Genomic DNA, 11,950 nt, shown 5'->3' with positions numbered 1-11,950 from the left:
GTGTTACGTGAAGAAGGTCTTTTTAAACCTTTCTCTAACTGTACTGTACTTATACGTACTTAAAACTGTAGATTTTTTTCTAACAAATGTCACTTTGTGTACACTGCATTTCCATCCCAGAACAGTTGCAGAACAAATGCTCAAGGTTTTAAATGCATAAAACTAAGCTTGCTAACGACAGTCCAAAGACACGGAAGACACACAAAAGCATCGCATTCAACTTCATCATGCAAATACTCACAGACCTTCATAGAGAATTCTTGAGAGTCAAACAAATCTGTGGCATTGATTTTGTGCAGTAAAAAGCAGTCTTTGATCTTATATGCAAAAATTCTCCAAGGAATAGAACTTTGTTATCACATCTATAAAATAAGAATCTGTGGGTAAATCACACAGCCACTCAAATATTCTTTGGTTCTTTATTTCGTTATGTACTATTTTTTATCCCTGATTTTTCAACTTGTTGGAAACTAGAAATTCCGTTATGTTAGAGATAAAAAAAAAAGATGAATCAAGTTTCAGTTTTTGCCTCCAATTTCATTAGGCAATGTCTTTGAAGTATATTTAAGAGAAAAAAAACAACAGACCTGTTTTGTCCTCTTTGGTTTATATTAAATAGACCTAAAATTATGATTTTGTTGTCAGTGCAAAGTGGAGAAAGGATTGAAAGATGGTGAGAAAGGGAAGAAGAGGAGAGAAACAAAAGCTACTGCTGTGTTTAGGAATGGTTTTGATTTTAACAAATTTGCAAAACATACAGCAGTTTCTTAGTGGATCATCTGCTAAATCACAAAATTAATAAATTATGCCTGTATTTGCACACAATCAAGTAAGTTTCCTAAATGAACATAAAATTTATGTTGTGACTCAGGAATCTTAAGAAATGGAGGCTAAGAGGTGCGCCTGGGTGGCTCAGTCAGTTGAGCAGCCGACTTTGGCTCAGGTCACAATCTAGCGGTCCGTGAGTTCGAGCCCCGCGTCGGGCTCTGTGCTGACAGCCTGGAGCCTGTTTCGGATTCTGTGTCTCCCTATCTCTGACCCTCCCCTGTTCATGCTCTGTCTCTGTCTCAAAAATAAATAAACGTTAAAAAAAAAAAAGAAATGGAGGCTAAGAGCTTTTTTTTAAAAAGATGCACACTACACACATTTAAAAAAATTCTCTCTGCGGAACATTTCAATTATAAGGTAAACTTTTCTGGCAAATTACCATGCACCAGTAGCTTGTCAAAACAGTGACCTATAAAAGAAATCCCTAATAAAATAATGCAGAAAAACACATTTTATCAAATGTGCCAAACAAGATCTTCATGGATTTCTGCTGACTAACTGCTTAGTATTGTACCAGGTTTTGTGCTTACTTAGGCATTTGCACCAAGTAAATGTAATATAGAAGTGACACCAATTACCAATACCTAAATATATACAGCAGTAAGCTATGAAATTTCACTCTCAAAAGCCTCAGAATCAAAGTGGATGTGACAAATGCATATCCCAAGTTTCACATCTAAAAACTAGTATCAAGGAGACACAGAAAATCATGTGTCCCATTAACCCTGAGCCCTCTTAAGTCCACTGGCTAATTCTGCTGCCTGAGTGTCTGCTCTTCACCCTTCCTGCCTTTCTAAAGGCTCACCACACCTCAGTGAGGATGAAGGTGATGATCTGAAGCCCACTGAATACCAGAGCATCTGCCAATGGGAAGCTGGCCTTAGCCACACTTAAGCAGGAGTGCAGGGACAGACTGGTGCTTATCCAAATCCCCCAGGTCTGGCCAGAGAGTGAGCAGGTCTAGGCATCCACAGACAGCGTGTCCCTGTGCCCACAGCCTGCCATTTGCCAGATGCCTTCCAGAATTAGTTGGCTCTTTGCCAGGGGACATTCTACCAAGAGCAGGACATTTATGTTTCCTTCCTGGGGCTGGAGCCACATCAGGGAGAAAAGGGGCTATCAACTCATCAAAGCCCTCTCTTTCTGCTTCAAGTTCTTTTAATACTGATCTCATATTCATACAGTCAGGTTATAATAACGTTAATATCAGTCAAATAGGCTTTTTCATACAGTGTTATTGAGAGTAGAATTTGGCCCAACCTGTTAAGGGGATGAAATAGACACAGGAGCTTTGACACAGTAATTCCACATGAAGCATTTATCCTAAGGCAATCAGAGATTTGATCAAAGCTCTGTTTCAGAGTGTTAATTGGATTATCAATTACAAAAGTAAAGATTTATAAACATAGTGAATTTATTAAATTGTACTAGGTCAAGATAATTAAGTATTACTCAGCACAAAAAACTATACTTCTGAACAATAGGTAACATCCTGGTGAAATTCTGATGATAATTCAAGTTAAAAAAAATAGCATGCAAAAATGCAATATACTCATTATAATTAAGAAATAGAAATATACAATGCATGCGTGCATGTAGGTAAGACTAGAATAACAGTATTTTTACTGGCTACTTCTGTATAATGGGATTAATCAGTGATTTTTTTCAGCTTTTTCCAGAATATTACTTTTAATTTTTAACATTTGTATTCATGCATTCTGAAGGAGAGAAAGCACATGTGACCGAGCAGGGGGAGGAGCAGAGATGTAGAGAGAGAATCCCAAGCAGGCTCCTGGTTGTCAGCACAGAGCCTGATATTGGGCTTGAACTCATAAATCATGCGATCATGACCTGAGCCAAAATCAGAAGCTTAACCTACTGAGTCACCCAGGCACCCCTCCAGAGTATTTATGTTTTTTAATTTGTTTTTCAAAGAGAGACAGAGTGCAAACAGGGGAGGGTCAAAGAGAGAAGACACAGAATCTGAAGCAGACGCCAGGCTCTGAACTGCCAGCACAGAGCCCAACACAGAGCTCCAACTCAGGAACCCGTGAGATCATGACCTGAGCCAAAGTCGGACGCTCAACTGACTGAGCCACCCAGGCATCCCGCCCCTCCAGAATATTTTAAATAAACATGAGTAATGGCTAGCACATTTTATATTTTTCTAATCATTTGAAAAATTTTCAAAGAAAATGACTCTCAGAAAAATCAGAGCCCAAAATGTTATGCTTTCTCCAAGATTCTGTATGAACATTTGAGATGGAGTGTCCTCCTGAATTTAAAGGGGAAACCTAGAAGCTGAGGCAAAGGGAGGGTAATTCTTCAAGCACTATCCAAATCAAGCCTTCAACAATTCTGCAGCTGCTAGAGTTGCATTTAGGGGCTCCCACCCAGGGGCTCAATGCTTCGGCTTTCTGCTGTTGGTGCCCAGAGATTAATGAAATCCACTAATTCTCCAGGAGACTTCTGCTAAGGTTCCAGCACTAATCACTGGTATGCAATTATCTTTTGTAGAGATACTTCAAGGCTGTACACAGAAGGGATCAATGGTGATACACAAACCTCCATTTACATGAACAATCAAGTGTAGAAGAGAACTGTGTTTCTGATTCACAAGATACATTTCTGGTTCTAAACCAGAAAAATCAGCAAGTGAAAATTACTTTATAGCTATCCAGTTATATTTCTGTTTTCTTGGCCCAATCCAGGGCCATAGAAAAGTATCAGAAAGCTGAGAAATCTCTCAGGGTATTATTTTGTTTGGGGACAGGAAATCTGCAGGAGGCCTATACTGCTACTAAAGACTCATAGCATGACCATGAAATCAGAGCCTAGAGAAGCCCCTTTTGGTGCTCATGAAAATAGCACTCCCTGAGCTGGTGTCCTTTGATCTCTAGCCTCCAACACAACCCCAGAAATTCTAGGTACACAATCCTGTTGAAAATGTATGATGACCCAATGAATCTGGAAACCTTCCAGATACTCAAGAAACAGAAGACACAACTCTTCCTTTTCACCAACCACACTGTAGGAGTGTTGTACAGTAAGTTTCATTGATTCCTATGACTCACCTTAAAATGGTTGTTCCACAAAACGGAGTCACTTAGGCTAAGAGACATATCAGTCTTTGTAATAGATGTTTTAACAGTTGTGACAAGAGACGAGCTGTCAAGGAAAAGATGTTTTACATTCCACACCCCAATGTATTTAAAATTACCCAAAAATAACAGATGTTCCATCTGATCTTGCTTAAGTTTAGACACAAGACTGGAGAGTCTAGTAAGGGCTGACCTCCACCCTTTCAATGGACAAAAAAACCATATTGGTGGATTTCAGTTATCTTACAGCATTTCCCATTTGGCTGCAAGGTTTCATTCTGACTTGCATCTGCTGCTGGAGGCTCTGCCTAGAATAAGGGCAAAACCCAACTGTACCATTGCTTAACATCCAACCTCAGATCAATCCAGGTAAATGACAGCAGCTGGTCTCCTGGATTGCTGGATCACAACACACTGCCATACATATTATTACCTCTCTTCTTTTTCTAATAACTATTTTCTCTGTGTGTGAGCCTGTGTATATGTGTACATAAACTACCTGAGCTTAATATTCCAAATAATTATAATTGGCTTACTTGCTGTGCATAGACAATTCAACTTCGAATCATCACTTCTATAAATAAAAGGTAGAACCACCAATTAGAGGGTGGCCATAGCACAAAGAGGTAATTGAGAGGATAGGACTGCTGGTTTACCCAAGAGCTGGACCCCAGACAACTAAGGTCTCCTGACCCTTTCCCCTGCCCTTGGGATATACGTTCTGCCTATGCTTCCCACAGTGGGAGCTGTTCCAAGACATAGCTTTGAGAGAGTAAGGTCTTGTTGAAACCATCTGGACTAGAAGTAACCAAACCCAGTTAGGACCTCTACATCAACTTTTAAGATTCTGGTAGGTGGGTGGAAAGATCTATTCATCTTCTAACTGCCCAAGACAAACCTCCTAATTAGGTTCTCTTGCTTATTAAACCTGCCACCTACCAATCTGGGGTACTCTCCCTATTTCTTTGGTCTCTCCCTGAGAGCTTGCAAACCACTACACATCAGAATTCCTCACACTTCCAAGTACCCATACCTGCCCTAATTGTTGGTTGTGAGCTTTAAAGAGGTATGTTCTAAATTAATCTAAACTTTGGGCGTGGGTTCAGTGCTTCTGGAAGCACTAAAAAAAGTCATCACGAGACTAGGCACAACATATGTGCTAAAGAGCACACAAATTTCTCTGACCACAAAAGTGTCAAAGAGCTGGGCATATCATTTGGGGCCACTGATCAAGGATAATACTAACAAATTCCAAAAAAGGTAAAGTTTATTTTAGCTCCTTTACCTTTCCTTTCCTTTATTTTCTATTTTGTACTTTCTCTACCTTCCAGAACCAAGCTGGGTTTAGCACTCCCACAGCAATTTTCCTTGAAACAGGATTTCTCAAAAGTCCCTTTCCCAGAGTATTTGTTGGCCAAGTGATTTGGCAAAATAATGATAAAATTACGTCATTGGACATTGGCCTGAATGTATTTATGGATAGGTGTCCACAGGCATGGGAAACTAAAGCAAAAATTAAATATTGGGACTACACCAAAATGAAAGACTTTTGCAAGAAAAGGAAATCATCAACAAAATGAAAAGGGAACCTGCTGAATATTTCTGAGTTATTTATCCAATAAGGGGTTAGTAAGCACAATATATAAATAACTTTTACAACTCAATACTAAAAAAAAACCCATTAATCCAATTAAAAATGGGCAGAAGACATAAATGGACATTTTTCTAAAGAAAACATACAGATGGCCAACAGGCACATGAAAAGATATTCAACATCACGTATCATGGAAACGCAAATCAGAACCACAATACTGTATCACTCACACCTATCTGAATGGCTAAATTTACAACTCCAGAAGCACCAAGTGTCAGCAAGGATGTGAAGAAAATGGAACCCCCGCTGAACTACTGATGGGAATGTAAACTGGTGAAGCCAATGTGGAAGACAGTATAGAGATTCTTCAAAAAATTGATGGAACTACCCTATGATCCTGTCATTGCACTACTGGGTATTTATCCCAAGAATATGAAAACATTAATTTGAAGAGATATATGTACCCCTATGCAACATTATTTACAATGGCCAAATTAAGTAAGGAGCCCAAGTGTGCATTCATAGGTGAATGCACAATGAAGATGTCACACGCAGAGGAATATCATTCAGCCATAAAAAAAAGAACGAAATCTTGCCATTAGCAATAATATGAATGGATCTAGAGACTATAAAGCTCAACGAAATAATCCAGTCCAAGAAAAATAAATACCATAGGATTTTACTTATATTTTAAATGTAAGAAACAAAACAAAGGAAAAGAGACAAACCAAAAAAGAGACTTAACTAGAGAGCAAAGTGATAGTTACCAAAGAGAAGACATTTGGTGGGGAGGGGTGGGTGAAATAGGTGAGGGGGATTAAGAGTACACTTACCTTGATGAGCACTGAGTAATGTATGGAAATGTTGTACTCTGGAAACTATTCTAACACTGTATGTTAACTAAACTGAAATTAAAAGTAAAATTAAAATTAAATCATGTATTGTAGATTTTTAATTTAATGAGGGAACTGGTAAGATGCTGTAATAAATCCAAAAGGAACTCCAAGGAACAAAAAAAATAGAGAATAAAGAACTCTGAAATAAATTTGTAAATAATACAAAATTATTTTTCCCCAAGAAAAAAAAATAATTTGCATCTCACTGGACAAAATCTGCAATTCTATGGACAAGGATTATTTGCAGTATTATCAGTTTGCTACGATTTGAGTCGTAAAATAACTCAAAACAACAAAAGACAACAATAACTCAGATGAATGAGCTAGGCAAGACACCCACTAATCTTTCTTTGCACATTTCAACATCTTTCACTGTTTTTCCTGACAGATTTTTTTTCTTTTCAATCCAGAACTTCTAGAGACCAAAAAGGAAACAAACAGGCAGTAGGAAAGATTTAAATGAGGGCTCTAATGATTTTTAAATCATACTATCTGAGCAGCTAGCTTCCATACTTTCTGAATGGCTTACTTACACCAAGCAGATAGGATTCCCATCCTGCCTTTTTAAATATACTACATTGGACCAACTCATACTGCAATCTCCTTTCTCTGGGCTACAGTTTTGCTTATCTCCCCAAATGGCTATTTTCTCCAGTCCTCTGAGATAGCAGGGTAACTTCAGATATTTGAGATTAACATCTCCTCATGTTCCCAATTTGCATATTGTACCAGATTTGCCTCAGATGTTTCTAGTAATTTGGAGATTACTATTATGTGTGGCCACAGGGACTTTTAATAGAATCACTGAATGGGGGGCAAATTTATTTTAGGACTATAGACATCTGCTGAAGCAGAAGAAGTTCTAACATGGTGCTGGAAGAAGTTCTTGCTGTGCAACACATTTGCAAGCAAAGGGGAGATTTTGTAAAGTAACTGACTTCCTTTGCAAGTTCTGAGAGTCCCAAAGAGACCACATATGCTATACTGTCTATGGCTCAGCTGAAGCAGAAACCCCATATGCATAGTTCATGATGTTTCAAGCTGCTATTAAGTGCTCAAGTTGACTAATGATGGTTGCCATTTATTGTCAATGATATAACACTTCATTCTCACCAAACTAAACCCAAGCACTAAACCCCTTGGTATGATTGAGGGATACTTGTGCTTCATTATCAATTAACATGAGAAAAATTTTTAAGTTGGGGCATCTTATCCTTTCTTAGCATAAAGGGCTCTGCTAAATGATTTTGTTTTATTTTCACAACTGAAGTTGTTAGCCCAGGCTCCCTTTTAAATAGTAACTTGAAGGTCACTGTTTGCAACTACTTCTGTCCCTTCGGGTACATCCACCAGAATGTAACCTCCATAAAGGCAGGAAGTGGGCCTCGCTTATTCCCCTAGGGTACTCCCAGTCTTAGACTATGTAGGATACAGTAGTCACACAATCATCTGCAGCGTGGATTCTTGAATTGACAATATGTACACACATACCATAACCAAGAGTCAAAACTCAAACTTCAGACCTGGGGCTGTTTAAGGACCCCTAATCCCCACGTAAGTAAGATCTACCTTTACATACCTCCAAAGTTTGTAAACCCTGGTATGGAATGAAAAGATACAAGGAAGGAGCAGCAAATTTCAAAGGACAAAGAACAGAATGTAGGCAAACAATCTACGAAGCATAGTGCCAACAGCTTTATGTCCATTATATCGTTTAGCATTTGTAAGGCTTTTTACTTTGTAATTCTCAGCACATCAGTATTATGACCAGTGAAACATCATAAAAACAAAATTCTAATCTTCTTCTCTGATCTAACCCATATTTTTAAGTACCCAACAGTAACAATACAATGTGTCTTGGCACACTTTCTCCTTGCTCAAGGATTTACCTATTAAAATTTATTACATTTTCTTTAAAAAAAAAAAAAAAAGAAAGAAAACTGAAAGAGAATCACATACCCCATATTATTCAGTGCCTTGTCTTTTTTCTTAGTTTTTCCTGAGTATTTATGGTCACACCAAACTCCTTTTTCTGGTTTATTTATGCTTATACCCATACAATAAAAAAGAATTTTTTCAGGAATTTACCATAATGTACTTTAGGACTTTAAGTTCTAAGTATGTTAAGCCAATTACAGAAGAACAAATGTTACATCATTCCACTGATGTGCAATATCTGTATTAGTCAAAATCACCATGAGTGTAAAATGGTGGTTATCAGGGGTTAGAGAGAGGAGGAAAATGGGCAGCTATTGAACAATGGGTGTGAAGTTTCATTTATGCAAGATGAACAAGCTCTATAGGCTACACATTGCAGGTTTCCCTGACCCCTTCCTTGTAATAGAGACACTAGTCTCAAGTCCAGGTTGTTACCTGTCCTCCTGACCGACTAAATCAGAGATTACCACCACCCCCTCTTTAGTTTCATTTTCCAGAGCAGCTCACACAACTCAAGATTTTACTTACCAGATCACTACTTTCTTATAAAAGGATTTAAGTCAGGGACAGTCAGATGGAAGAGATGCATAGGGCAAGGTATGTGGGAAGGGGTGTTGAGCTTCCCTGCCCTCTAGAAGCACACGCCTCTTAAATATCAATGTGTTCACCAACCTGGTAGCTCTCTAAACGCTGTCCTTTAGGGATTTTATGGAGGCTTCATTACACTGCTATGATTGACTTAATCACTGGCCATTGGTGATTAATGGCACCTCCAGCCCTCTGCCCTACCTGAAGGTTAGGGGAGGAGACTTACATTCCCAACCCCCTAATCACATGATTTTAATTTTAGTTCTCCTATCAGTGACACAGAGCTGACTCAGATTATCTTTGAAAATAAACCTATTTCTGTAACTTCTTCTGTGACAATCATCTCAGGTGCAGTGCAACAAGACCCATTACCATCCATATATCACTCTTCTGTCATGGGACCACCTGTCCAGTTATCAGAACCACTTCAACATTTGCCTACTATATCCACAAAACTCCATACTAAGTTGCCTATCTCATTTCAATTCAGTATTTGCTGTTTTGCTCAAGTCAGTTAAATGTTGAGTAGATGAAGCAACACTTGGAAAAACCATTAAGTTTCTTTTGATAATCCAAAACCACTTTGTAAGACAATTTTAAAGGAAAATACAACACCAACTACAGAGCGCTGAGACAACATTGCTTCTTTCTCCTTGTAACTTATACGGCTGTCCTGAAGTGAGGATCCTTATTTTAGGGTCTTCTTACATATCTGAAAGAATTTTCTGATAGGTTTACCAACTAGATAATGATGCCATGCCTCACTTGTCAGCCCCAAGTCCTGTCCATGGTTTGTTTGCATTTTTTAGCAGTGAATTTTTAGCAGTAACATTTCCTGACACCACCACCTCCAGCCTCCAATCAGGCTTTTTCTCAAGTGCCCCTTGTGGCCAGAGATTTCATTAGAAGTTCAGTCAAAGTCCACCTATGTTGCACAAAGTTCCTAATTTGCAGGAAAAGTAGTTCCTTGGACCAGGTGAAGAGGAATAAGGCAGCATAGAAATCATACAAGGACACTATCTCCAACCTGAGACCCCTGTATCCCTTCTTATTTCAATCATAGTCCCTTGGGACCTTCAGTGTGATGGTGGCTGACCATCCTGCCTTTGAGCTGTAAGAGGCCTAATAGGCTCACAGTACCAAATGTTATTCCCAAGACTTGTGTGCCAAGTGCTTCCATTTGCCCCCTCTCCCCAAAGGAGGCTTTTATGTCTGGAAAGTACTTTGATGACTCAGATCACACCATGTTCCAGAGGCAGGGGTGGGATTGGAGTTATGGCCTATCAGCAACTCAACCTTGACTGCTGTTTTCTAGCTCAAGGACACAGTAAAAAGTTCAAGTGATACCTGGATGTTGACACAAAGAACAAGCACCAAACTCTACCAAAATTACTTTTTGCTTTTTATTTTCAAACTTTAGATGTTAAGTGTATAAAGAATATTTTATCCTCTGTGTTTGTTATTCAGCTCAAAAAGAAAACACTGTCATCTTATACAGAATTGTTTGTGCTCCTGATCAATCACCCTTTCCAAACTTATCTAAAGATATCACTTAACAAAATTCAATTTTATCATGTAGCAAAAAAAAAAAAAAAAACAAATTCATGGTATTATGTCTACATCTCTAGGCAATTTAAGATGCTTGTTATGTTTTTAAATGTTATTTTCATGTGCTGTTGTATATATTCTTCTCCAGTTTCATTTGGTTGAACTATGCATTTGTGACCTTTATGCGCTATTTTATAATATTCTATTTTACAGTTATACGTAACTTTGTATTTATTCTTCCACTGATAATTAGGTTTATCTCCAAGTATTTTTTTTTATTACAAACATAGCTGCTCCTAGTATTATTCTATCTATCTCCATGTCACCTCAGGTCGAGTTTTTCCTCAGGTATACATGTAGAAATGGAGTTACCAGATCAGAGGACAGACACAGTACCACTTTATTAAGATTGCCAAATTGTACCCCAAGAGGATTGTGCTAATTTATATTTACACCAGGATTGCCCAAGAGCTCCTATTGCTCTCTGTTCTAACGAACAGACTTTCTGGTGCCTGTGAAATGGCTTGTGTATGGGTCCTTTTAATTTTGTATTTTGCTGATCAGAAGTATCAACCTTAGAAAGCTGAGACCTCATGCAAGGCTATTGCAATGACAGAGACCAAAATGCAATACGAACTCCAATCTACTGAAATAAAACACAGGACAATTTTCAAAGCTGGTGTGAGATAGTGGGTGAGTATTGGAGGACCTTAGGAGGTGTATCGATGGGATGTATCTAGCACATTCTGTTATTCCTCAGTTTGTAACTGTTTCTTGGACGAGGCCACCTGTGCTTTCCCTCCTGTAGAGAGGGAAAATGGGGGCAGGTGCTATCTCCCTTGATTACATTACAAAGGGATAACTCCCAAGTCCTTGGTAAAGACATCTTTAGTTTATAAAACTGACACAAAACGTTTTTAAAAAGATTTACATCTGAAAGGCACACAGGAAGAATTTACCATAAAAAGTTTTCTTAGTTAAATGCTCTAAGAAAAGGGAGGTCAGGGGCCTATAGTCAGGAATAAGCCTGTCTCAAGTTTAGGGAAAGCAAGGGGAATGTCAGAGCCATTTGGTCAAAAGTTATCAGCCATTCACTTTTCTGAAAGAAGATTGCCTGTTCTTATCTTCTGTCCACTTCTCCACTGAGCTGTTAGTTGTTATAAGGATTTCTAAGAGATCTTTATATACTCTGAATACTAATCTCTTATAAATTATATGCATCGCCTATCTTTCAGTTTGTGGCTTATCTTTTGATTTTCTTTATAGTATCTTTATAGTATCTTTCAGTAAAAAGCAGCCTTTACTTTTAATATAAAGTTATCCATTATTTTCTCTTCTGAAATACCTTTTTTATGTTAAGAAACTGTTCCCTAAACTCATCAACTGGTTTGTTTTATTCTAAATTCTGCTTTCCAAGTTTAGATTGTGAAAGGTGAAATAAAATGGAGTCACTTATG

This window comes from Felis catus, chromosome B3 (assembly GCF_018350175.1).
Source record: "Felis catus isolate Fca126 chromosome B3, F.catus_Fca126_mat1.0, whole genome shotgun sequence".
Classification (NCBI taxonomy): Eukaryota; Metazoa; Chordata; class Mammalia; order Carnivora; family Felidae; genus Felis; species Felis catus.
This window is presented reverse-complemented; position numbering follows the sequence as displayed.